The 12,313-nt window shown below is 41.7% G+C and overlaps 1 long non-coding RNA gene across 1 annotated transcript; it reads left to right on the plus strand.

Moving 5' to 3' along the window:
• The first annotated feature begins 1,023 nt into the window (after positions 1–1,023).
• LOC145544923 (uncharacterized) lies at positions 1,024–9,282 on the plus strand. Its single transcript, XR_014081725.1, has 2 exons — positions 1,024–1,163; positions 9,031–9,282. It is a non-coding gene; the product is annotated as an uncharacterized LOC145544923 (long non-coding RNA).
• The last annotated feature ends 3,031 nt before the right edge of the window (positions 9,283–12,313 follow it).

Raw genomic sequence — 12,313 nt, forward strand, 5'->3', positions numbered from 1 at the left:
TTACATAACTAGTTCAAGGACAATGGTGGACATGGCGAATCCAAAGTCTACCTAGATTACTACTCTTTTTGATTTAGGTCAGTGGTTTAGTGCTTGTTTAACAAATATTTTGTAAACTCCTTTTAATATCCCAAACAAAATTCATGGATTATATAAGCCAACTGCTGTTGTTGTTGTTTAGTCGCTAAGTCATATCCAACTCTTTTGCAACCTCACAGACTGCAGCCTGCTGGGCTCCTCTGTCCGTGGGGTTTCCCAGGCAAGAATACTGGAGTGGGTGGCCATTCTCTTCTCCAGGGTATCTTCCCAACCCAAGGATCGAACCCACATCTTCTGCATTAGCAGGCAGGTTCTTTACTGCTGAGCCACCAGTAAAGTCCATAAGCCAACTATACACATTAAAAAAATATTGATGTAATACCCTAACTTTAACACAGTTTTTAATGTGAGAATTACTGACATGGGGTCATGTAACTCTGGAAGTGCTGTCATGCACACTTGTAGATGTTCAGCCGCATCCCAGGCTGCTACTCCCAATCCTGACAACTAAAAACTCTCCAGATATTGCCAGGTGTCCCCTGAGGGGAAAGTCATCTTCCATCAAGAACCACTCCTCTGATATAAAGGATAAACAGGAGATAATATATGATCAAGTAATACGTATTTCAAAATACACATGCTCAAGTATGGCTACACTGGGGCACACAGAGCAGCCATTTTCTCATCCCTAGTGATAGTGAAGGGGTTTGGATTTAAGAGAAGAAGATCATAAGTTCTTTCTGTAAGAAAAACAGGAAACTGTAATGGTAGTGATATCGATGAACATTAGAAGGAAAATGATTGTTAGGCTATGTAATAATAGAGAACACTTAACTGTATATAAGTGAAAGAATAAAATAACTATAATTAAAAATGGAAAAAGTATACTAAGATCAGCTATAGACTCAGTCATAAATGAACAGGGACTTATTTTATCAGTACAGCATCAGAGTGGTTCCCTACCTTATGACTGGGGATATCACCATAGTGATAGAATCTCTAGTATTTAACAAGAACTTGGGGTTGTATCCCATGAGAGGATGGACTGAAAAAGGACCAAGTGATAGGAAGACCTCTGGAGAAGGAATCAGAATGATGTTGAAGAAGAAAAGACCAACTGAAAAGTAATTTGAAAGTGAAATTCTTAAAACCTAGATTTCTTATCATGTACCTATGTGTATATGTGTATACATATGTAGATATCTGGTTCGAGGTCTTTTCAAAGAAATTTCAAATCTCTGTTACATGTTTTCAGTTCATTTCACTGCATAGTACTGCCTTACTGCATTGAAACCCTCTTCAGAAAAATTTGTAGTTAAAAACACTTAATGCAGGGATTTCCCTGGTGGTCCAAGGATTAAGAATTAGCCTTGCAATGCAAGGGATGTAGGTTTGATTGCTGGTTGGGGAACTGAGCTCTCATGCCACAGAGCAACTAAGCCCACACATCATAACTAGAGAGTTTGCATGCCACAATTGGAGAAGGAAATGGCAACCCACTCCAGTGTTCTTGCCTGGAGAATCCCAGGGACGGGGGAGCCTGGTGGGCTACCGTCTATGGGGTCGCACAGAGTCGGACACGACTGAAGCGACTTAGCAGCAGCAGCAGCAGCATGCCACAATAGAAGACCTCACATGATACAATGAAGATACAAGGCAGCCAAATACCAGTTAATTAAAAATTTTTTAAAAATTAAATTAGACAAAAAAGAGGGCTTCCCTGGTGGCTCAGTGGTAAAGAATTCACCTGCAAATGCAGCAGTCACAGGTTCAAGCCCTGGTCAGGGAAAATCCCACACGCCATCAAGCAACAAAGCCTGTGCACTGTAACTATTGAGCCCGTACTCTAGAGTCTGGGAGCCGCAACTACTGAGCCCACAGGCCACAACTGCTGAAGCCCTTGTGCCCTAGAGCCTGTGCTCAGCAACAGGAGAAGGCACTGTGGTGAGAAGCCTGTGCATCACAGCCAAAGAGTAGCCCCCACTCACCACAACTAGAGAAAAGCAATGAAGACCCAACACAGCCAAAAATTAACCAATTAAAAAAAGGGAAAATACTGAAAATCTAAAAAAAGAGAGAAATGCTTAGTGCATGGAGTCAGCAATCTGTACAGCGTAAGTTGCACCATCATTGCCAGACAAGGTCTTGCTTCCATTTAAGTTTCTCTCTATGGAATGGTCTTCTAAATTATTGGGCTTTTCAGTAACGTTTTAGAACTTATTTTCAGAATTATCATGTTCTACGTATTGCTGATTTACCTTTGCAGTGTTTAATATGGGAGAATATTGAAAAGTCACACAGGACATGAAACAATTCTTCTTGTATGAGACTCTCCCAAACACTGCGGGACATCCAGCTTCCTCCTCATCCCCACATGCCAGTGGGCAGGTCAACCAAAGACTACATCCACCAGTTTCAAAAAATGCCACCTCTGGAGCACCACAGCTCCTGCTGATTATCCCAGACTTATGAGACCACATCCCAGATGTGGGTCACTGCCACTCAAGACCTCACCTACAAGCATCCACTTCATGGACACAGATTCACACGTCCTTCCCACCAGCTAGTGTTGGGGTGTAACATGGGTACTTCTATTATCTCCACTGCTAATATCTTTACTACCTATAATACTTCTATACAATTTTTATTAATCATGACTCACTCACTGAAACCCTCCATGAATGGTACTAACAAAGGTAAATAGGTAACATTCGTTGAGTGTTCCCTGTATGTCAGACCCTGGATGTGTTAGGTTTGCTACTTCATTCAAGCTTCACAATAACCCTATGAGGTGAATACTATTATTAGCCACATTTTATAGAGGAGAGGTTTGGTAACTGGTCCAAAGTGACCTGACTAATGAGTGGCAGAATTAGAATTTGAAGCCTGGCTCTTACTCTATTTGTTATACCATTTCCCCAGAACTGTCTTCTCTGTATTCAATTTAAGTAAAATGGCAAACTTATACCTATGGTCAATTCATCTTCAAAAAAGGAGGCAAGAATATACAATGGAGAAAAGACAGCCTCTTTGGCAAGTGCTTTTGGGAAAGCTGGACAGCTGCATGTAAATCAACGAAGTTAGAACACACTCTAACACCATACACAAAAATAAACTCAAAAAGCCTTAAAGACTTAAATATAAGACACGATACCATAAAATTCCCAGAAGAGAACATAGGCAAAAATATTAACATAAATCGTACCAATGTTTTCTTAGGGCAGTTTCGCAAAGCAATAGAAATAAAAGGAAAAATAAACAAGAAAGAAAGAAAGTGAAGTTGCTCAGTCATGTCTGATTCTTTGCAACCCCATGGACTGTAGCCTACTAGGCTCCTCTGCCCATGGGATTTTCTAGGCAAGAGTACTGGAGTGGGTTGCCATTTCCTTCTCCAGGGGATCTTCCTGACCATGAGACCTAATCAAACGTATAAGCTTTTGCACAGCAAAGGAAACCATAAACAAAATGAAGACAACCTACAGACTGAGAGAAAATATTTGCAAATGATGCAACCAACAAGGGCTTAATTCCCAAAATATACAAACAGCTCATACAACTCAATAACAAAATAAACCAAACAACCAAATTAAAAAAAGGATCAGTTCAGTTGCTCAGTCATGTCCAACTCTTTGCAAACCAATGAATTGCAGCACACCAGGCCTCCCTGCCCATCACCAACTCCTGGAGTTTAACCAAACTCATTTCCATCGAGTTGGTGATGCCATCCAGCCATTTCATCCTCTGTTGTCCCCTTCGCCTCCTGCCCCCAATCCTTCCCAGAATCAGGGTCTTTTCCAATGAGTCAAATCTTCGCATGAGGTGGCCAAAGTATTGGAGTTTCAGCTTCAACATCAGTCCTTCCAATGAACACCCAGGACTGATCTCCTTTAGGATGGACTGGTTGGATCTCCTTGCAGTCCAAGGGACTCTCAAGAGTCTTCTCCAACACTATAGTTCAAAAGCATCAATTCTTCGGCACTCAGCTTTCTTGAGAGTTCAACTCTCACATCCATACATAACTACTGGAAAAACCATAGCCTTGACTAGACAGACCTTTGTTGACAAAGTAATGTCTCTGCTTTTTAATATGCTATCTAGGTTGGTCATAACTTTCCTTCCAAGGAGTAAGCATCTTTTAATTTCATGGCTGAAATCACCGTCAGCAGTGATTTTGGAGCCCAAAAAAATAAAGTCTGACACTCTTTCCACTGTTTCCCCATCTATTTCCCACGAAATTATGGGATTGGATCTTAGTTTTCTGAATGTTGAGCTTTAAGCCAACTTTTTCACTCTCCTCTCTCACTTTCATCAAGAGGCTCTTTAGTTCCTCTTCACTTTCTGCCATAAGGGTGGTGCCATCCACATATCTGAGGTTATTGATATTTCTCCAGGCAATCTGGATTCCAGCTTGTGCTTCCTCCAGTCCAGCGTTTCTCATGATGTACTCTGCATATAAGTTAAATAAGCAGGGTGACAATATACAGCCTTGACGTACTCCTTTTCCTATTTGGAACCAGTCTGTTGTTCCATGTCCAGTTCTAACTGTTGCTTCCTGACCTGCATACAAATTTCTCAAGAGGCAGGTCAGGTGGTCTGGTATTCCCATCTCTTTCAGAATTTTCCACAGTTTATTGTGATCCACACAGTCAAAGGCTTTGGCATAGTCAATAAAGCAGAAATAGATGTTTTTCTGGAACTCTCTTGCTTTTTCGATGATCCAGCGGATGTTGGCAATTTGACCTCTGGTTCGTCTGCCTTTTTTAAAACCAGCTTGAACATCTGGAATTTCATGGTTCACGTATTGCTGAAGCCTGGCTTGGGTAAAAAAAAGGGTAGCAGATCTAAATAGACATTTCTCCAAAGAAGACATATGGATGGCCAATAGGCACATGAAAAAGTGCTCAACATTGTTAATTATTAGATAAATGCAAATCAAAACTACAACGAGATATCACCTCACACCAGTCAGGAATAGCCTTCATTAAAAAGTGTACAAATAATAAATGCTGGATAAGGTGTGGAGAGAAGAGAATCCTCTTACACTGTTGGTAAGGATGTAAATTGTTGTAGCCACTATTTAAGAACAGTATGGAGGTTCCTTAAAAAAATAAAAATAAAGTTACCAGATGATCCAGCAACCCCACCCCTGGATATCTGGAAAAGACAAAAACTCTAATTCTAAAAGAAAACCACAATGTTCATTGCAGCACTATTCACAATAGCCAAGACATGAAAGCAACATAAATGTCCAGACATATAAGTACATAAAGAAGATGATATATAATGGAATATGATATATTCCATATATCAGATGATATATAATGGAATATTACTCAGCCATAAGAAAGAATGAAATCATGCCATTTGCAGCTACATGGATGAACCCAGAGATTATCATGCTAAGTAAAGTAAGTCAGACCAAGAAAGACAAATATCACGTGATATCACTTATGTGTAGAATCTAAAATATGATACAAATGAACATATTTACAAAACAAAAAAAAATGCACAGAAATAGAAATCAAACTTATATTTACCAAAGGGGAAACTGGTATGAGTGGGATAAATTAGAAGCTTGAGATAAGCAAATGCAAATTTATAAAACAGAAAAACAACAAGGTCCTACTGTATCGCACCAAGAACTATATTCAATATCCTGTAATAAATCATAATGGAAAAAAGAATCTGAAAAAGAATATATCTTATTCAATTTGCTGTATGTCAGAAAGTAATACATTATAAATCAACTACATTTCAATTTAAAAAGAGAAAAAAAGAAGTAAATAGCAGCAAAGCATACTTTTATAAAAATTTGTATGTGTTTATACCCAAAGTTTATTGAGACGCAGTATACCCTAAGCACAGTGCCCTACATTACCTGTTCAATAGTCCTATGTACTTGGAAGAATTGGAATGGAGGAAGGGCTATTTGGAAAGTGACCTTTGAAGCCTTGAAAGATACCCCATTATGAAAGAAATATTGAGCTAAATTCACCATACCCAGAATGGCAGACAGGTTTCATCTAAAGTCAGCAAATTGATTGTTTGTGGCTGCCTAAGGTTGAGAAGGACCTTTAAGGCACGTTGGAGGTATCATCAATTAGTAATGTCTGCCTTGGCTAGGGAAAGGGCAGGCAGTAGCCCTAGGAAGTTATTGTCCCTGCTTCCCTAGGCAGGAAACTGTACACTTCAGAAAAGTTTTAAAAAATGAATAGAAATTTTTGGTGCAATTCTAAGTTAACCAGAAAACTCCAGTTTTTCAGAATATCCTCATTTAGCCATAGAATCATCAAGGTAAGAAGGACCTTCACGATTAGTTAGACTTACCCACTTTAGAAATATTTGCAAAAGAAGGAATAGAAACAAGAAAGAATTTTCAGTGACAGATTCTAAGTTCACCAGAAAATTCATTTCCTCAGAATATTCCATTCACAACTCCTAGATGCTGAAGGCAAGGAAGGACATGTGAGATTATTGAGGCCTGTGGTTCTCAAATTTGGCTTACAGCGGAATCACCTGGGAACTTTTGAAAAATTCCGATGTGTCTGGGTTCTGATTTCATTGGTCTAGGAATAGGCCCAGGAATTAGCATTTTTAAAAAATTTCCCTCCTGGTTCTAATACCCAACCTGGACAGAGAGCAACAGATCTGGTCAAACCCCTCATCCTACAGATAAGGAAATGAAGGCTGAGAGCAGACGGTTGGTTTTCCTGGGGATGCAGCTGGGGCGGGGGCAGAACAGATTCTGGTCTGGGTGTGCGGTGAACCCTTGGGTCCTTGAGGTTGCAGAGCTGCAGTCCTAGAGCCCAAGTCAGTCTCATAACCTGAGTCCCATTGGCCCTTTTCCTGACAGCCACCTCTCCAGCCAAGTATGACCACAACCTCAAGGCAGCAGTTTTGTTGCTGCTTCAACCCCCTGAAGTGGATCCCTGGGTTGGGAAGGTCCCCTGGAGAAGGCAAAGACTACCCATTCCAGTATTCTGGCCTGGAGAATTCCACAGACTATATAGTCCATGGGGTCACAAAGAGTTGGACATGACTGTCTTTCATTTCACTTGGGAACCAATATTAGCTTTAGAGGCTTCCCTGGTGACTCAGAGGGTAAAGCATCTGCCTGCAATGCTGGAGACCTGGGTTCAATCCCTGGGTTGGGAAGATCCCCTGGAGAAAGAAATGGCAACCCACTCCAGTACTGTTGCCTGGAAAATTCCATGAATGGAGAAGCCTGGTAGGCTACAGTCCATGGAGTTGCAAAGAGTCAGACATGACTGAGCGACTTCATTTTCCTTTCCTTTCCACTCCCTGCTCCTGGCATTTCCAAAGAGAGCTCCAATGTTTCCCAGTGGGCCTCTATTCCAAGGTGTTTCCTGCCTCTTGCCATAGGCATCACACTGTATGACTTGCTGGTCCTTGATGTCCCTTGATAGCACTGGAAACAATAGTGAGATCAACAAAGCACCTGCTCGACAGTAACCTTTAAAAGGTGGAGGTAGGAAATGAGAAGTGCACTAATGTTTGTGCAAGTCCTCCTGAGCACCAAGCACTTTACATATTTATCTTCTTGACAACACTGGAAGGGAAATATTTTTACTCCATTCTACAGATGAGGAAAGGTGGATCTGAATGGTTAGGTGATTTGCCCAAGGTCACAAGGCTAGTGAACGGCAGAGTCAGAATTTAAGCCACTTCTCAAAATTGCCCTCTGCAGCCTCCTCCATCAGTGCAGTGTCCCAGTCCCTTAAAAGACAAGGTATATTGCCCCACAGACTGCTTATTGGTTAAAAGGCAAAAAAGGTCACTCTGCAATAGAGAAGCCTGTCCACACATTGATCAGGTGAACAAAAGGAACCATAGCAGATGGACATCACCCAACATGATTTATGTCACTTGGCCAAGGTTACACAACTTGAACCTAGTCACAAGGAAACATCTGATGAACCTGAATTGAGGAACATTGTAGAAAATCACTGGCTTCTGTTCTTTAGACATTTCATGTCCATGTCAAAGCTGAGGAATGGTTCCAGAGTAAAGAAACAAAAGAGATAAGACATCTAAATGCTGTAGGTGGTGCAGGATTTGATTCTGTGCTGGGTGAGGGACATGTTCTGAAAGCTTGTTGGGCCAATTGACAAAATTGAAATATGGAGTGTAGAAGAGAAAAAATTACTGTAACAGGGTTAGATTTCTTGAGTTTGATTGCTGTACAATGGCTCTGTAAGAGAATATCCTGTTCTTAGGAGATACACACTGAGATACTAAGAGATAAAGGGCACGATGCCTCTCAAATGGTTCAGAAAAAAGTAAATATTGCCACAATGCTTTTGAATTGTGGTGCTGGAGAAGACTCTTGAGAGTTCCTTGGATTGCAAGGAGATCTAACCAGTCAATCCTAAAGTAAGTCAACCCTGAATATTCAAGGAAGGACTGATGCGGAAGCTCCACCTGATGTGAAGAGCTGACTCATTGGAAAAGACTCTGATGCTGGGAAAGATTGAAGGCAAAAGGAGAACAGAGGGGCAGAGGATGAGATGGCTAGATAGCACTCAAAGGACATGAATTTGAGCAAACTCCCCAGAGACAGAGGACAGAGGGGCCTGGTGTCTACAGTCCATGGTGGTCACAAAGAGTTAGACACAACTTACTGACTGAACAACAATATTTCTTATGGTAGCCAGCAGAGAGTTAAGCCTATATAGTAGAGAACGAATTTCAAATCTTTGTTTTTATTTGATTAAATAATTCTACAGTCCCCTGACATCAAGGAAAATATTTTGCAGTGTGGCGTTCTTAGTTTCTAATACTTCTGCTTGATTTCAGAGGAGACACAAATAAAATTCTGATCTTTCACCATCCGCCTCCTCACTCGACTCACAGCTTTTCTAGGAAAGGGGGAAAACCCTACTATGAACTTGTCTTACTTTATGTTCATTTATAAATGCCTCCACATTTCCTGGAAATTTATTTGGGATTTTATTACTCTCCTCATATTAGTAGGGTGAAAAAAACAAACTCAGCAGGACACGGCTGAGTACACTCTCTGCTCTTCTTCTGACCTTCCGTTCCTGTGAGAATCTCCAGTCGGATGCTCACTCTACCAGATGGAGGAGGACTGAGCAGGGCCTCTCACTTGAAAAAGAAAGCGATCTTCAGTTTGACAAATTCTGAGCCAGCCTCTACTCTGCGTGGTACACAGAGCTCTTGTATCAGACATTTGAAAGAATAAACACTTTCTATTCTACTGAACTAAATGTTTCAGAAATACCTCCATGTCCTTCAGTGCAAAGTAAAAGTTTAAGACAGAATTGCATCCTGGCCATTTGGGGCAGGGAGTACCTATACCATGGGCTTCTCAAGTGGCTCAGTGGTAAAGAATCCACCTACCAATGCAGGAGACGTGGGTTCAATCCCTGGGTCCAAAAGTCTCCCTGGAGGAGGAAATGGCAACCCACTCCAGTATCCTTTGCTTGGAAATCTCCATGGACAGAGGAGCCTGGTGGGCTACAGTCCCTGGGGTCACAAAGAGTCAGACATGACTGAGCAACTGAGCACGCCTGTACATACCTATATTAGTTAGGGTCTTAACTGCAAACAACATAACCTGCCCTGGATGGTTTAAGCAGAAAAGAAATTACTAAGGGATACTTGGGAGCTCACTCAATTACCAAGGGCACCCCTGCCACCTCCCCTTCTGGACACAGCCTCTGCTGCCCACGTCTATGACCCTGGGCCCTGGATACCAGGTGCCTTGAGGTGCTGTGGTGCAGTCCTGTGCTGCATCCAACCCCCTGGGCAAAAAAAAACTATTCCTCTGGGGTCTGCTCACTAAGAAGGAGTGTCTGATAGACAGACCCTCCCTGCAAGAAAGACTGGGAGGCATTAGTGACCTCTGTCTCAAGGAGGCAACACTTACAATGTAGAAAAGCTGCTAAATATGGGAAGAGAGTTCCAAAGATGCTTGGTGGCCACAAGCATCATGACCAACATCCCCGAATACAGCACCAAAGAGGCAACGGTCAACCCAGGAAAAATGCCCAGCTGCTAGGTTTTCTTCACGCTCACTAGTCTACTGTGTTTGCTTTTGCAGTCGCTGCCTTCTCTCTGTTGTTCTGGCATTCCAAGGCTTATTTTGAATATGAACAACAAAATCTGGAAACTCCTCAAATCTTAGTTCTAAAGTGAACTTTTTGAGGAGATTGGAAGTAATAACTGTTTCAAGCACCTGGAAATCTGTTGCTTCCAGATGAGAAAAGGGGGCCCAGAAATGTGGGGTTTGGCCACAACTACTGGGTCTGTGTTGCTTCCCTGGTGGCTCAGTTGGTAAAGAATCTGCCTGCAATGCAGGAGACACAGGTTTGATCCTTGGGTCAGGAAGAGCCTCTGGAGAAGGAAAAGGTAACCCACTCCAGTATTCTTGCCTGGAGAATTCCATGGACAGAGGAGCCCGGCAGGCCATAGTCCTTGGGGTCACAAAGAGTAGGACACGACTGAGCGACTAAACTATTGCTTCTGTGTCTGTGCTACTGGCCATGACCAGGGTTTTACAGAATGCACTTTGCAAAGTATTAATTGATGGGGGGCCAGAGAGAGGAGGTGAGAGGAAGAAGGCAATGATTATGAGAGGTACTTCGCACTGGGTAGATAAAAGTCCACCCCCATTTCCTTCCTGTTAAACTTCCCTGAGACTCTAATATGCTGCAAGGGAGGTTCAGGCAGTGATGCCCTAACTCGCTGGACCACACAGAACACCTGGGCCGTAAGGTATCTTGTGGGGACTTGGGTTTCACCAAATACTCTTAGGGAAATACCCTAGGCTGTCTCTCACCCAGGTTAGAGCCCTTGCAGAACACTTGACTTCTTCCAATTCAAAACTCAGCGACTTTCATGCAAATACAAGTGAATTTAAATATCATTGGCTTCGGAGCTGTTTTGAGGGCTACTTAAAAAGGGAAGAAAGGATGACACCTGCAGACACTTACTCCCTTTCAAGTTCTCTTGAATGCCTTGGGAAGTTTCTTTATGTCCTCCAGTTTGATTTAGGAAATGCTGCTTGAGGGTTTTCAACAATGAGACACCTAACCTTACATGCAAACTTTACGATTAAATGACTGTAACTAACACAGGGTAAAATAATGTTATCCAGTGAGGAAAAAAGATGTTTCCTACAAAGTCAATACATAGGAACTTTCAAATGTGCTTATATTGCACAAACTGAAACAAACATGGTCATGATTTTGGTTTTGTTGTTTTCTTGTTTTGGTTCACTGTCAAGTTCAACTTGACAGATCTTCAAATTAATTCAACACATATACATGTGCAAAACTTGCAAAAACTTTGGCTCTCATGCGAGCTGGCCCTCAAGCCTCTCACCAGAACAGCTGCACTAGGCTGATATTTGCAATTGCAACATACCATTTGGCTTAATAATCCTTGGCACCCTTTATATTGAGATAATTTAGTAGCCTATTAAAATGCCTACCACTCCTACTTTTTAAAGGTGTTTATTTGGTTCTATCCAAAGGACCATTAAGATGTTGGAAAAAACCCATCTCTGAGGTGATGCCCACAGCATCAATCCTGAAGAATCTCTTTGATAAGAAAAGTACTGAATTGTGAAGGTCACCAGGCAACAGTCCACTTCCTCTAAAATAGTTTCTGCTGGAGACTCCTTCATTTGGAATGGGTTTTGATGAGCATTCGAAAGATCATTTCATACTTTTATTCATATATTCACTTCTTTTAAACCATAGTTTTTTTTTTAAAGTGATCAGTTATTTTCAACTAAATCAAATATTGTATATTTCATCCTGTCATGGAAAACTGAAGGCAGACCGGCAATACAAACGGGCTTGTGACAAAACCTGCTAGATACACTTTTACACAGTTTTTGTATGGGATTTGATGCATCTAAAGATTCAGAAGCATAAGAGGAATCTGTTTCCAGGACCTCTTTAAACCAAGCCAGGCCCTCCACCCTCTCATTGCTTTTTTCCTGGTATTTCCATTTCATATGAAAACATTTAACCCAGGTCCTAACCCCCAACTGTCCCATGAGTATGTGAATTACAGATCCTTGCACATCTGAAATACTCTGCCTGCAGCTTTTTTTGGTTTTGCTTTGTTTTGTTTATCCTACACAACTTCCTTCCTTCCTTCCTACCCCTGGCTCCCCAGGGCTTTTAGAGATAGGCTAACCACTAATCACGTCCTCCTGCAGTCTTCCTGCAGCAGCGAGGGAGACCAAGAGCCAGACTCCTCCCTCTGCTCCTGGCCAAAG

The sequence above is a fragment of the Giraffa tippelskirchi genome, chromosome 4 (genome assembly GCF_054371585.1).
Source record: "Giraffa tippelskirchi isolate mGirTip1 chromosome 4, T2T-mGirTip1v1.2.pri, whole genome shotgun sequence".
NCBI lineage: Eukaryota > Metazoa > Chordata > Mammalia > Artiodactyla > Giraffidae > Giraffa > Giraffa tippelskirchi.